We start from the raw sequence: 11779 nt of genomic DNA, 5'->3' as shown, positions 1-11779 counted from the left end.
TGGTAGAGCGACTGGGAATACCAGGTGCTGTGAGCTTTTCCTCTTCCCTTTTTAGAGACAGCCAGGGTGCTGCTCCAGCAGTGAAACACCCAACTTTAAAGTGCCACTGTCACATACACACTATAAAGAGCCACAGCCACTGTCACATACACACTATGTAGAGCCACTGCCACTGCCACATACACACTATAAGGAGCGTGTATGCAAAGTGCCCACAGGCTTACAGGCTTACGGCCATACCACTCTGAACACGCCCGATCTCGTCTGATCTCGGAAGGTAAGCAGGGTCGGGCCTGGTTAGTAGTTGGATGGGAGAATGCCTGGGAATACCAGGTGCTGTAAGCTTTTCCACTTCCCTTTTTAGAGACAGCCAGGGTGCTGCTCCAGCAGTGAAACACCCAGCTGAACTCATTGAACGCTCCACGCCTTGAGCAGAGTGCCAGAGATACGGAGCACCAGGGCCACGAAGCTGCGTCGGACGCGCCTGTCAAGCTGTAGTCCGCGGGGAGGTGCTTAAGCGTGGGCCCAAGAGTTGGGCTGGTGGGCAAGGTTGCTGGAGCTTTCTGCAGGCTGAACTGCGTGGGATTGTCACATACACACTATGTAGAGACAATGCCACTGCCACATACACACTATAAGGAGCGTGTATGCAAAGGGCCCACAGGCTTACGGCCATTCCACTCTGAACACGCCTGATCTCGTCTGATCTCGGAAGCTAAGCAGGGTCGGGCCCTTTTTAGAGACAGCCTGGGTGCTGCTCCAGCAGTGAAACACCCAACTTTAAAGTGCCACTGCCACTGTCACATACACACTATGTAGAGCCACTGCCACTGCCACTGTCACATACACACTATGTAGAGGCACTGTCACATACACACTATGTAGAGCCACTGCCACTGCCACTGCCACTAACACACTATAAGGACCGTGTATGCGAAGGGCCCAGAGGCTTACGGCCATACCACTCTGAACACGCCCGATCTCGTCTGATCTCGGAAGCTAAGCAGGGTCGGGCCTGGTTAGTACTTGGATGGGAGACCGCCTGGGAATACCAGGTGCTGTAAGCTTTTCCACTTCACTTTTTAGAGACACCCAGGGCGCTGCTCCAGCAGTGAAACACCCAACTTTAAAGTGCCACTGCCACTGTCACATACACACTATGTAGAGCCACTGCCACATACACACTATAAGGAGCGTGTATGCAAAGGGCCCACAGGCTTACGGCCATACCACTCTGAACACGCCCGATCTCGTCCGATCTCGTAAGCTAAGCAGGGTCGGGTCCTTTTTAGAGACAGCCAGGGTGCTGCTCCAGCAGTGAAACACCCAACTTTAAAGTGCCACTGCCACTGTCACATACACACTATGTAGAGCCACTGCCACTGCCACTGTCACATACACACTATGTAGAGCCACTGTCACGTACACACTATAAAGAGCCACTGCCACTGTCACATACACACTATGTAAAGCCACTGTCACATACACACTATGTAGAGCCACTGCCACTGCCACATACACACTATAAGGAGCGTGTATGCGAAGGCCCCAAAACTAACGGCCATACCACTCTGAGGACGCCCGATCTCGTCTGATCTCGGAAGTTAAGCAGGGTCGGGAATGGTTAGTACATGGATGGGAGAATGCCTGGGAATACCAGGTGCTGTAAGCTTTTCCACTTCCCTTTTTAGAGACAGCCAGGGTGCTGCTCCAGCAGTGAAACACCTAGCTTTAAAGAGCCACTGCCACTGTCACATACACACTATGTAGAGAAACTGCCACTGCCACTGCCACATACACACTATAAGGAGCGTGTATGCGAAGGGCCCAGAGGCTTACGGCCATACCACTCTGAACACGCCCGATCTCATCAGATCTCGGAAGCTATGCAGGGTCGGGCCCTTTTTAGAGACAGCCAGGGTGCTGCTCCAGCAGTGAAACACCCAACTTTAAAGTGCCACTGCAACTGTCACATACACACTATGTAGAGCCACTGCCACTGCCACTGTCACATACACACTATGTAGAGCCATTGTCACATACACACTATGTAGAGCCACTGCCACTGCCACTGCCACATACACACTATGAGGAGCGTGTATGCGAAGGCCCCAAAACTTACGGCCATACCACTCTGAGGACGCCCGATCTCGTCTGATCTCGGAGGCTAAGCAGGGTTGGGCCTGGTTAGTACTTGGATGGGAGAATGCCTGGGAATACCAGGTGCTGAAAGCTTTTCCACTTCCCTTTTTAGAGACAGCCAGGGTGCTGCTCCAGCAGTGAAACACCCAGCTTTAAAGAGCCACTGCCACTGTCACATACACACTATGTAGAGCCACTTCCACTGCCACTGCCACATACACACTATGTAGAGCCACTGCCACTGCCACATACACACTATAAGGAGCGTGTATGCAAAGCACCCACAGGCTTACGGCCATACCACTCTGAACACGCCCGGTCTCGTCTGATCTCGGAAGCTAAGCAGGGTCAGGCCTGGTTAGTACTTGGATAGGAGACCGCCTGGGAGTACCAGGTGCTGTAAAATTTTCCACTTCAATTTTTAGAGACAGCCAGGGTGATGCTCCAGCAGTGAAACACATAGCTTTAAACAGCCACTGCCACTGTCACTTACACACCATGTAGAGCCACTGCCACATACACACTATAAGGAGCGGGTATGCAAAGGGCCCACAGGCTTACGGCCATACCACTCTGAACAAGCCCGATCTCGTCCGATCTCGGAAGCTAAGCAGGGTCGGGTCCTTTTTAGAGACAGCCAGGGTGCTGCTCCAGCAGTGAAACACCCAACTTTAAAGTGCCACTGCCACTGTCACATACACACTATGTAGAGCCACTGCCACTGCCACTGCCACTGTCACATACACACTATGTAGAGCCACTTTCACATACACAATATGTAGAGCCACTGCCACTGCCACTGCCACTGTCACATACACACTATGTAGAGCCACTTTCACATACACACTATGTAGAGCCACTGCCACTGCCACATACACACTATAAGGAGCGTGTATGGGAAGGGCCCACAGGCTTACGCACATACCATTCTGAACACCCCCGATCTCGTCTGATCTCGGAATCTAAGCAGGATCAAGCCTGGTTAGTACTTTGATGGGAGACCGCCTGGGAATACCAGGTGCTGTAAACTTTTCCACTTCCCTTTTTAGAGACAGCCAGGGTGCTGCTCCAGCAGTGAAACACCTAGCTGAACTCATTGAACGCTCCACGCCTTGAGCAGAGTGCCACAGATACGGAGCACCAGGGCCACGAAGCTGCGTCGGACGCGCCTGTCAAGCGGTAGTCCGCGGGGAGGTGCTTAAGCGTGGGCCCACGAGTTGGGCTGGTGGGCAAGGTTGCTGGAGCTTTCTGCAGGCTGAACTGCGTGGGATTGTCACATACACACTATGTAGAGACAATGCCACTGCCACATACACACTATAAGGAGCATGTATGCGAAGGGCCCAGAGGCTTACGGCCATTCCACTCTGACCACGCCTGATCTCGTCTGATCTCGGAAGCTAAGCAGGGTCGGGCCCTTTTTAGAGACAGCCTGGGTGCTGCTCCAGCAGTGAAACACACAACTTTAAAGTGCCACTGCCACTGTCACATACACACTATGTAGAGCCACTGCAACTGCCACTGCCACTGTCACATACACACTATGTAGAGCCACTGTCACATACACATTATGTAGAGCCATTGCCACTGCCACTGCCACTAACACACTATAAGGACCGTGTATGCGATGGGCCCAGAGGCTTACGGCCATACCACTCTGAACACACCCGATCTCGTCTGATCTCGGTAGCTAAGCAATGTCGGGCCTGGTTAGTACTTGGATGGGAGACCTCCTGGGAATACCAGGTGCTGTAAGCTTTTCCACTTCCTTTTTCAGAGACAGCCAGGGTGCTGCTCCAGCAGTGAAACACCCAACTTTAAAGTGCCACTGCCACTGTCACATACACACAATGTAGAGACAATGCCACTGCCACATACACACTATAAGGAGCGGTTATGCGAAGGGCCCACAGGCTTACGGCCAAACCACTCTGAACACGCCCGATCTCGTCTGATCTCGAAAGCTAAGCAGGGTCGGTCCTGGTTAGTATTTGGATGGGAGACCGCCTGGGAGTACCAGGTGCTGTAAGCTTTTCCACTTCCCTTTTTAGAGACAGCCATGGTGCTGCTCCAGCAGTGAAACACCCAACTTTAAAGTACCACTGTCACATACACACTATGTAGAGACAATGCCACTGCCACTGCCACATACACACAATAAGGAGCATGTATGCGAAGGGCCCAGAGGCTTACGGCCATACCACTCTGAACACGCCCGATCTCATCAGATCTCGGACGCTAAGCAGGGTCGGGCCGTTTTTTGAGACAGCCAGGGTGCTGCTCCAGCAGTGAAACACCCAACTTTAAAGTGCCACTGCCACTGTCACATACACACTATGTAGAGCCACTGCCACTGCCACTGTCACATACACACTATGTAGAGCCACTGTCACGTACACACTATAAAGAGCCACTGCCACTGTCACATACACACTATGTAAAGCCACTGTCACATACACACTATGTAGAGCCACTGCCACATACACACTATAAGGAGCGTGTATGCGAAGGCCCCAAAACTTACGGCCATACCACTCTGAACACGCCCGATGTCGTCTGATCTCGGTAGTTAAGCAGGGTCGGGCCTGGTTATTACTTGGATGGGAGACCTCTTGGGAATACCACGTGCTGTAACCTTTTCCACTTCCCTTTTTAGAGAAAGCCAGCGTACTGCTCCAGCAGTGAAAGACCCAGCTTTAAAGAGCCACTGCCACTGTCACATACACACTATGTAGAGCCACTGCCACATACACACTATGTACAGCCACTGCCACTGCCACATACACAGTATATATAGAGACAATGCCACTGCCACATACACACTATAAGGAGCGTGTATGCAAAGTGCCCACAGGCTTACGGACATACCACTCTGAACACGCCCGATCTCGTCTGATCTCGGAAGCTAAGCAGGATCAAGCCTGGTTACTACTTTGATGGGAGACCGCCTGGGAATACCAGGTGCTGTAAGCTTTTCCACTTCCCTTTTTAGAGACAGCCAGGGTGCTGCTCCAGCAGTGAAACACCTAGCTGAACTCATTGAACGCTCCACGCCTTGAGCAGAGTGCCACAGATACGGAGCACCAGGGCCACGAAGCTGCGTCGGACGCGCCTGTCAAGCTGTAGTCCGCGGTGAGGTGCTTAAGCGTGGGCCCACGAGTTGGGCTGGTGGGCAAGGTTGCTGGAGCTTTCTGCAGGCTGAACAGATTGGGATTGTCACATACACACTATGTAGAGACAATGCCAATGCCACATACACACTATAAGGAGCGTGTATGCGAAGGGCCCACATACTTACGGCCATACCACTCTGAACACGCCCGATCTCGTCTGATCTCGGAAGCTAAGCAGGGTCGGGCCTGGTTAGTACTTGGATGGGAGACCGCCTGGGAATACCAGGTGCTGTAAGCTTTTCCACTTCACTTTTTAGAGACACCCAGGGCGCTGCTCCAGCAGTGAAACACCCAACTTTAAAGTGCCACTGCCACTGTCACATACACACTATGTAGAGCCACTGTCACATACACACTATGTAGAGCCACTGCCACTGCCACTGCCACATACACACTATGTAGAGCCACTGCCACTGTCACATACACACTATGTAAAGCCACTGCTACTGCCACTGCCACATACACACTATAAGGAGCGTGTATGCGAAGGGCCCAGAGGCTTACGGCCATACCACTCTGAACACGCCCGATCTCGTCTGATCTCGGAAGCTAAGCAGGGTCGGGCCTGGTTAGTACTTGGATGGGAGACCGCCTGGGAATACCAGGTGCTGCAAGCTTTTCCACTTCACTTTTTAGAGACAGCCATGGCGCTGCTCCAGCAGTGAAACACCCAACTTTAAAGTGCCACTGCCACTGTCACATACACACTATGTAGAGCCACTGCCACATACACACTATGTAGAGCCACTGCCACTGCCACATACACAATATATATAGAGACAATGCCACTGCCACATACACACTATAAGGAGCGTGTATGCAAAGTGCCCACAAGCTTACAGGCTGACGGCCATACCACTCTGAACACGCCCGATCTCATCTGATCTCGGAAGCTAAGCAGGGTCGGGCCTGGTTAGTACTTGGATAGGAGACTGCCTGGGAATACCAGGTGCTGTAAGCTTTTCCACTTCCCTTTTTAGAGACAGCCAGGGTGCTGCTCCAGCAGTGAAACACCCAACTTTAAAGTGCCACTGTCACATACACACTATGTAGAGCCACTGCCACTAACACACTATAAGGAGCGTGTATGCGAAGTGCCCAGAGGCTTACGGCCATACAACTCTGAACACGCCCGATCTAGTCTGATCTCGGTAGCTAAGCAGGGTCGGGCCTGGTTGGTACTTGGATGGGAGACCTCCTGGGAATACCAGGTGCTGTAAGCTTTTCCACTTCCCTTTTTAGAGACAGCCAGGGTGCTGCTCCAGCAGTGAAACACCCAACTTTAAAGTGCCAATGCCACTGCCACATACACACTATAAGGAGCGTGGATGCAAAGGGCCCACAGGCTTACGGCCATACCACTCTGAACACGCCCGATCTCGTCCGATCTCGGAAGCTAAGCAGGGTCGGGTCCTTATATGAGACAGCCAGGGTGCTGCTCCAGCAGTGAAACACCCAACTTTAAAGTGCCACTGCCACTGTCACATACACACTATGTAGAGCCACTGCCACTGCCACTGTCACATACACACTATATAGAGCCACTGCCACTTACACACTATAAGGAGCGTGTATGCGAATGGGCCAGAGGCTTACGGACATACCACTCTGAACACGCCCGATCTCATCTGTTCTCGGAAGCTAAGCAGGGTCGGGCCTGGTTAGTACTTGGATGGGAGACCGCCTGGGAATACCAGGTGCTGTAAGGTTTTCCACTTCACTTTTTAGAGACTGCCAGGGCGCTGCTCCAGCAGTGAAACACCCAACTTTAAAGTGCCACTGCCACTGTCACATACACACTATGTAGAGCCACTGCCACTGCCACTGCCACATACACACGATGTAGAGCCACTGCCACTGTCACATACACACTATGTCGAGACACTGCCACTGCCACATACACACTATGTAGAGACAATGCCACTGACACATACACACTATAAGGAGCGTGTATGCAAAGAGCCCACAGGCTTACGGCCATACCACTCTGAACATGCCCGATCTCGTCTGATCTCGGAAGCTAAGCAGGGTCGGGCCTGGTTAGTACTTGGATGGGAGACCGCCTGGGAATTTCAGGTGCTGTAAGCTTTTCCACTTCCCTTTTTAGAGACAGCCAGGGTGATGCTCCAGCAGTGAAACACCCAACTTTAAAGTGCCACTGCCACTGTCACATACACACTATGTAGAGCCACTGTCACATACACACTATGTAGAGCCACTGCCACTGCCACATACACACTATAAGGAGCGTGTATGGGAAGGGCCCTGAGGCTTACGGCCATACCACTCTGAACACGCCCGATCTCGTCTGATCACGGTAGTTAAGCAGGGTTGGGCCTGGTTATTACTTGGATGGGAGACCTCCTGGGAATACCACGTGCTGTAACCTTTTCCACTTCCCTTTTTAGAGAAAGCCAGCGTCCTGCTCCAGCAGTGAAAGACCCAGCTTTAAAGAGCCACTGCCACTGTCACATACACACTATGTAGAGCCACTGCCACTGCCACTGCCACTAACACACTATAAGGAGCGTGTATGCGAAGGGCCCAGAGGCTTACGGCCATACCACTCTGAACACGCCCGATCTCGTCTGATCTCGGTAGCTAAGCAGGGTCGGGCCTGGTTAGTACTTGGATGGGAGACCAACTGGGAATACCAGGTGCTGTAAGCTTTTCCACTTCCCTTTTTAGAGACAGCCAGGGTGCTGCTCCAGCAGTGAAACACCTAGCTGAACTCATTGAACGCTCCACGCCTTGAGCAGAGTGCCACAGATACGGAGCACCAGGGCCACGAAGCTGCGTCGGACGCGCCTGTCAAGCTGTAGTCCGCGGTGAGGTGCTTAAGCGTGGGCCCACGAGTTGGGCTGGTGGGCAAGGTTGCTGGAGCTTTCTGCAGGCTGAACAGATTGGGATTGTCACATACACACTATGTAGAGACAATGCCAATGCCACATACACACTATAAGGAGCGTGTATGCGAAGGGCCCACATACTTACGGCCATACCACTCTGAACACGCCCGATCTCGTCTGATCTCGGAAGCTAAGCAGGGTCGGGCCTGGTTAGTACTTGGATGGGAGACCGCCTGGGAATACCAGGTGCTGTAAGCTTTTCCACTTCACTTTTTAGAGACACCCAGGGCGCTGCTCCAGCAGTGAAACACCCAACTTTAAAGTGCCACTGCCACTGTCACATACACACTATGTAGAGCCACTGTCACATACACACTATGTAGAGCCACTGCCACTGCCACTGCCACATACACACTATGTAGAGCCACTGCCACTGTCACATACACACTATGTAAAGCCACTGCTACTGCCACTGCCACATACACACTATAAGGAGCGTGTATGCGAAGGGCCCAGAGGCTTACGGCCATACCACTCTGAACACGCCCGATCTCGTCTGATCTTGGAAGCTAAGCAGGGTCGGGCCTGGTTAGTACTTGGATGGGAGACCGCCTGGGAATACCAGGTGCTGCAAGCTTTTCCACTTCACTTTTTAGAGACAGCCATGGCGCTGCTCCAGCAGTGAAACACCCAACTTTAAAGTGCCACTGCCACTGTCACATACACACTATGTAGAGCCACTGCCACATACACACTATGTAGAGCCACTGCCACTGCCACATACACAATATATATAGAGACAATGCCACTGCCACATACACACTATAAGGAGCGTGTATGCAAAGTGCCCACAAGCTTACAGGCTGACGGCCATACCACTCTGAACACGCCCGATCTCATCTGATCTCGGAAGCTAAGCAGGGTCGGGCCTGGTTAGTACTTGGATAGGAGACTGCCTGGGAATACCAGGTGCTGTAAGCTTTTCCACTTCCCTTTTTAGAGACAGCCAGGGTGCTGCTCCAGCAGTGAAACACCCAACTTTAAAGTGCCACTGTCACATACACACTATGTAGAGCCACTGCCACTAACACACTATAAGGAGCGTGTATGCGAAGTGCCCAGAGGCTTACGGCCATACAACTCTGAACACGCCCGATCTAGTCTGATCTCGGTAGCTAAGCAGGGTCGGGCCTGGTTGGTACTTGGATGGGAGACCTCCTGGGAATACCAGGTGCTGTAAGCTTTTCCACTTCCCTTTTTAGAGACAGCCAGGGTGCTGCTCCAGCAGTGAAACACCCAACTTTAAAGTGCCAATGCCACTGCCACATACACACTATAAGGAGCGTGGATGCAAAGGGCCCACAGGCTTACGGCCATACCACTCTGAACACGCCCGATCTCGTCCGATCTCGGAAGCTAAGCAGGGTCGGGTCCTTATATGAGACAGCCAGGGTGCTGCTCCAGCAGTGAAACACCCAACTTTAAAGTGCCACTGCCACTGTCACATACACACTATGTAGAGCCTCTGCCACTGCCACTGTCACATACACACTATATAGAGCCACTGCCACTTACACACTATAAGGAGCGTGTATGCGAATGGGCCAGAGGCTTACGGACATACCACTCTGAACACGCCCGATCTCATCTGTTCTCGGAAGCTAAGCAGGGTCGGGCCTGGTTAGTACTTGGATGGGAGACCGCCTGGGAATACCAGGTGCTGTAAGCTTTTCCACTTCACTTTTTAGAGACTGCCAGGGCGCTGCTCCAGCAGTGAAACACCCAACTTTAAAGTGCCACTGCCACTGTCACATACACACTATGTAGAGCCACTGCCACTGCCACTGCCACATACACACGATGTAGAGCCACTGCCACTGTCACATACACACTATGTCGAGACACTGCCACTGCCACATACACACTATGTAGAGACAATGCCACTGACACATACACACTATAAGGAGCGTGTATGCAAAGAGCCCACAGGCTTACGGCCATACCACTCTGAACATGCCCGATCTCGTCTGATCTCGGAAGCTAAGCAGGGTCGGGCCTGGTTAGTACTTGGATGGGAGACCGCCTGGGAATTTCAGGTGCTGTAAGCTTTTCCACTTCCCTTTTTAGAGACAGCCAGGGTGATGCTCCAGCAGTGAAACACCCAACTTTAAAGTGCCACTGCCACTGTCACATACACACTATGTAGAGCCACTGTCACATACACACTATGTAGAGCCACTGCCACTGCCACATACACACTATAAGGAGCGTGTATGGGAAGGGCCCTGAGGCTTACGGCCATACCACTCTGAACACGCCCGATCTCGTCTGATCACGGTAGTTAAGCAGGGTTGGGCCTGGTTATTACTTGGATGGGAGACCTCCTGGGAATACCACGTGCTGTAACCTTTTCCACTTCCCTTTTTAGAGAAAGCCAGCGTCCTGCTCCAGCAGTGAAAGACCCAGCTTTAAAGAGCCACTGCCACTGTCACATACACACTATGTAGAGCCACTGCCACTGCCACTGCCACTAACACACTATAAGGAGCGTGTATGCGAAGGGCCCAGAGGCTTACGGCCATACCACTCTGAACACGCCCGATCTCGTCTGATCTCGGTAGCTAAGCAGGGTCGGGCCTGGTTAGTACTTGGATGGGAGACCTCCTGGGAATACCAGGTGCTGTAAGCTTTTCCACTTCCCTTTTTAGAGACAGCCAGGGTGCTGCTCCAGCAGTGAAACACCCAGCTGAACTCATTGAACGCTCCACGCCTTGAGCAGAGTGCCAGAGATACGGAGCACCAGGGCCACGAAGCTGCGTCGGACGCGCCTGTCAAGCTGTAGTCCGCGGGGAGGTGCTGAAGCGTAGGCCCACGAGTTGGGCTGGTGGGCAAGGTTGCTGGAGCTTTCTGCAGGCTGAACTGCGTGGGGTTGAGGAGGGCACAGTGTGTTGATGAAGTACGGGTATCAGTGCTCATAGACACTGCCAAGAGCTGCCGATGCGGTCACATGCACACTATGAAAAGCCGCTGACTCTGTGACGTACACACTATAAAGAGCCACAGCCACTGTCACATACACACTATGTAGAGCCACTGCCACTGCCACATACACACTATAAGGAGCGTGTATGCGAAGGGCCCAGAGGCTTACGGCCATACCACTCTGAACACGCCCGATCTCGTCTGATCTCGGAAGCTAAGCAGGGTCGGGCCTGGTTAGTACTTGGATGGGAGACCGCCTGGGAATACCAGGTGCTGCAAGCTTTTCCACTTCACTTTTTAGAGACAGCCATGGCGCTGCTCCAGCAGTGAAACACCCAACTTTAAAGTGCCACTGCCACTGTCACATACACACTATGTAGAGCCACTGCCACATACACACTATGTAGAGCCACTGCCACTGCCACATACACAATATATATAGAGACAATGCCACTGCCACATACACACTATAAGGAGCGTGTATGCAAAGTGCCCACAAGCTTACAGGCTGACGGCCATACCACTCTGAACACGCCCGATCTCATCTGATCTCGGAAGCTAAGCAGGGTCGGGCCTGGTTAGTACTTGGATAGGAGACTGCCTGGGAATACCAGGTGCTGTAAGCTTTTCCAC

The 11779-nt window shown here is 52.4% G+C and overlaps 20 non-coding genes and 9 pseudogenes across 20 annotated transcripts; all 29 read left to right on the top strand.

Moving 5' to 3' along the window:
- The window catches only part of LOC139307814 (5S ribosomal RNA), a 119-nt pseudogene extending 83 nt beyond the window's left edge, over positions 1-36 (top strand).
- Positions 37-226: 190 nt separating this feature from the next.
- On the top strand, positions 227-345 carry LOC139305877 (5S ribosomal RNA). Its single transcript, XR_011599355.1, has one exon. It is a non-coding gene; the product is annotated as a 5S ribosomal RNA (ribosomal RNA).
- Positions 346-948: 603 nt separating this feature from the next.
- Positions 949-1067, top strand: LOC139282116 (5S ribosomal RNA). Its single transcript, XR_011597232.1, has one exon. It is a non-coding gene; the product is annotated as a 5S ribosomal RNA (ribosomal RNA).
- Positions 1068-1553: 486 nt separating this feature from the next.
- LOC139281706 (5S ribosomal RNA) lies at positions 1554-1672 on the top strand (annotated as a pseudogene).
- A 444-nt stretch (positions 1673-2116) lies between these two features.
- Positions 2117-2235, top strand: LOC139307637 (5S ribosomal RNA; annotated as a pseudogene).
- A 194-nt stretch (positions 2236-2429) lies between these two features.
- On the top strand, positions 2430-2548 carry LOC139307496 (5S ribosomal RNA; annotated as a pseudogene).
- A 505-nt stretch (positions 2549-3053) lies between these two features.
- LOC139281689 (5S ribosomal RNA) lies at positions 3054-3172 on the top strand (annotated as a pseudogene).
- A 609-nt stretch (positions 3173-3781) lies between these two features.
- On the top strand, positions 3782-3900 carry LOC139281889 (5S ribosomal RNA). The gene has a single exon (XR_011597014.1). It is a non-coding gene; the product is annotated as a 5S ribosomal RNA (ribosomal RNA).
- Positions 3901-4055: 155 nt separating this feature from the next.
- On the top strand, positions 4056-4174 carry LOC139305913 (5S ribosomal RNA). The gene has a single exon (XR_011599361.1). It is a non-coding gene; the product is annotated as a 5S ribosomal RNA (ribosomal RNA).
- Positions 4175-4660: 486 nt separating this feature from the next.
- Positions 4661-4779, top strand: LOC139307771 (5S ribosomal RNA; annotated as a pseudogene).
- A 217-nt stretch (positions 4780-4996) lies between these two features.
- LOC139307672 (5S ribosomal RNA) lies at positions 4997-5115 on the top strand (annotated as a pseudogene).
- Positions 5116-5434: 319 nt separating this feature from the next.
- On the top strand, positions 5435-5553 carry LOC139281721 (5S ribosomal RNA). The gene has a single exon (XR_011596898.1). It is a non-coding gene; the product is annotated as a 5S ribosomal RNA (ribosomal RNA).
- A 260-nt stretch (positions 5554-5813) lies between these two features.
- Positions 5814-5932, top strand: LOC139281806 (5S ribosomal RNA). The gene has a single exon (XR_011596937.1). It is a non-coding gene; the product is annotated as a 5S ribosomal RNA (ribosomal RNA).
- Positions 5933-6157: 225 nt separating this feature from the next.
- On the top strand, positions 6158-6276 carry LOC139281865 (5S ribosomal RNA). Its single transcript, XR_011596991.1, has one exon. It is a non-coding gene; the product is annotated as a 5S ribosomal RNA (ribosomal RNA).
- Positions 6277-6419: 143 nt separating this feature from the next.
- LOC139306070 (5S ribosomal RNA) lies at positions 6420-6538 on the top strand. The gene has a single exon (XR_011599392.1). It is a non-coding gene; the product is annotated as a 5S ribosomal RNA (ribosomal RNA).
- Positions 6539-6905: 367 nt separating this feature from the next.
- LOC139304580 (5S ribosomal RNA) lies at positions 6906-7024 on the top strand. Its single transcript, XR_011599132.1, has one exon. It is a non-coding gene; the product is annotated as a 5S ribosomal RNA (ribosomal RNA).
- A 260-nt stretch (positions 7025-7284) lies between these two features.
- LOC139281907 (5S ribosomal RNA) lies at positions 7285-7403 on the top strand. Its single transcript, XR_011597031.1, has one exon. It is a non-coding gene; the product is annotated as a 5S ribosomal RNA (ribosomal RNA).
- Positions 7404-7585: 182 nt separating this feature from the next.
- On the top strand, positions 7586-7704 carry LOC139307456 (5S ribosomal RNA; annotated as a pseudogene).
- Positions 7705-7865: 161 nt separating this feature from the next.
- LOC139281849 (5S ribosomal RNA) lies at positions 7866-7984 on the top strand. Its single transcript, XR_011596976.1, has one exon. It is a non-coding gene; the product is annotated as a 5S ribosomal RNA (ribosomal RNA).
- A 319-nt stretch (positions 7985-8303) lies between these two features.
- Positions 8304-8422, top strand: LOC139281709 (5S ribosomal RNA). Its single transcript, XR_011596897.1, has one exon. It is a non-coding gene; the product is annotated as a 5S ribosomal RNA (ribosomal RNA).
- A 260-nt stretch (positions 8423-8682) lies between these two features.
- On the top strand, positions 8683-8801 carry LOC139282125 (5S ribosomal RNA). Its single transcript, XR_011597241.1, has one exon. It is a non-coding gene; the product is annotated as a 5S ribosomal RNA (ribosomal RNA).
- Positions 8802-9026: 225 nt separating this feature from the next.
- Positions 9027-9145, top strand: LOC139281864 (5S ribosomal RNA). The gene has a single exon (XR_011596990.1). It is a non-coding gene; the product is annotated as a 5S ribosomal RNA (ribosomal RNA).
- Positions 9146-9288: 143 nt separating this feature from the next.
- On the top strand, positions 9289-9407 carry LOC139306064 (5S ribosomal RNA). The gene has a single exon (XR_011599391.1). It is a non-coding gene; the product is annotated as a 5S ribosomal RNA (ribosomal RNA).
- A 367-nt stretch (positions 9408-9774) lies between these two features.
- Positions 9775-9893, top strand: LOC139282108 (5S ribosomal RNA). Its single transcript, XR_011597224.1, has one exon. It is a non-coding gene; the product is annotated as a 5S ribosomal RNA (ribosomal RNA).
- A 260-nt stretch (positions 9894-10153) lies between these two features.
- LOC139281906 (5S ribosomal RNA) lies at positions 10154-10272 on the top strand. The gene has a single exon (XR_011597030.1). It is a non-coding gene; the product is annotated as a 5S ribosomal RNA (ribosomal RNA).
- Positions 10273-10454: 182 nt separating this feature from the next.
- LOC139307455 (5S ribosomal RNA) lies at positions 10455-10573 on the top strand (annotated as a pseudogene).
- Positions 10574-10734: 161 nt separating this feature from the next.
- On the top strand, positions 10735-10853 carry LOC139306555 (5S ribosomal RNA). Its single transcript, XR_011599487.1, has one exon. It is a non-coding gene; the product is annotated as a 5S ribosomal RNA (ribosomal RNA).
- Positions 10854-11309: 456 nt separating this feature from the next.
- Positions 11310-11428, top strand: LOC139281805 (5S ribosomal RNA). Its single transcript, XR_011596936.1, has one exon. It is a non-coding gene; the product is annotated as a 5S ribosomal RNA (ribosomal RNA).
- A 225-nt stretch (positions 11429-11653) lies between these two features.
- LOC139281863 (5S ribosomal RNA) lies at positions 11654-11772 on the top strand. The gene has a single exon (XR_011596989.1). It is a non-coding gene; the product is annotated as a 5S ribosomal RNA (ribosomal RNA).
- The last annotated feature ends 7 nt before the right edge of the window (positions 11773-11779 follow it).

This window comes from Enoplosus armatus, chromosome 2 (genome assembly GCF_043641665.1).
Source record: "Enoplosus armatus isolate fEnoArm2 chromosome 2, fEnoArm2.hap1, whole genome shotgun sequence".
NCBI classification, from domain to species: Eukaryota; Metazoa; Chordata; class Actinopteri; order Centrarchiformes; family Enoplosidae; genus Enoplosus; species Enoplosus armatus.
The sequence above is the reverse complement of the archived record's forward strand: the minus strand, read 5'-3'. Positions and strand labels throughout refer to the sequence as shown.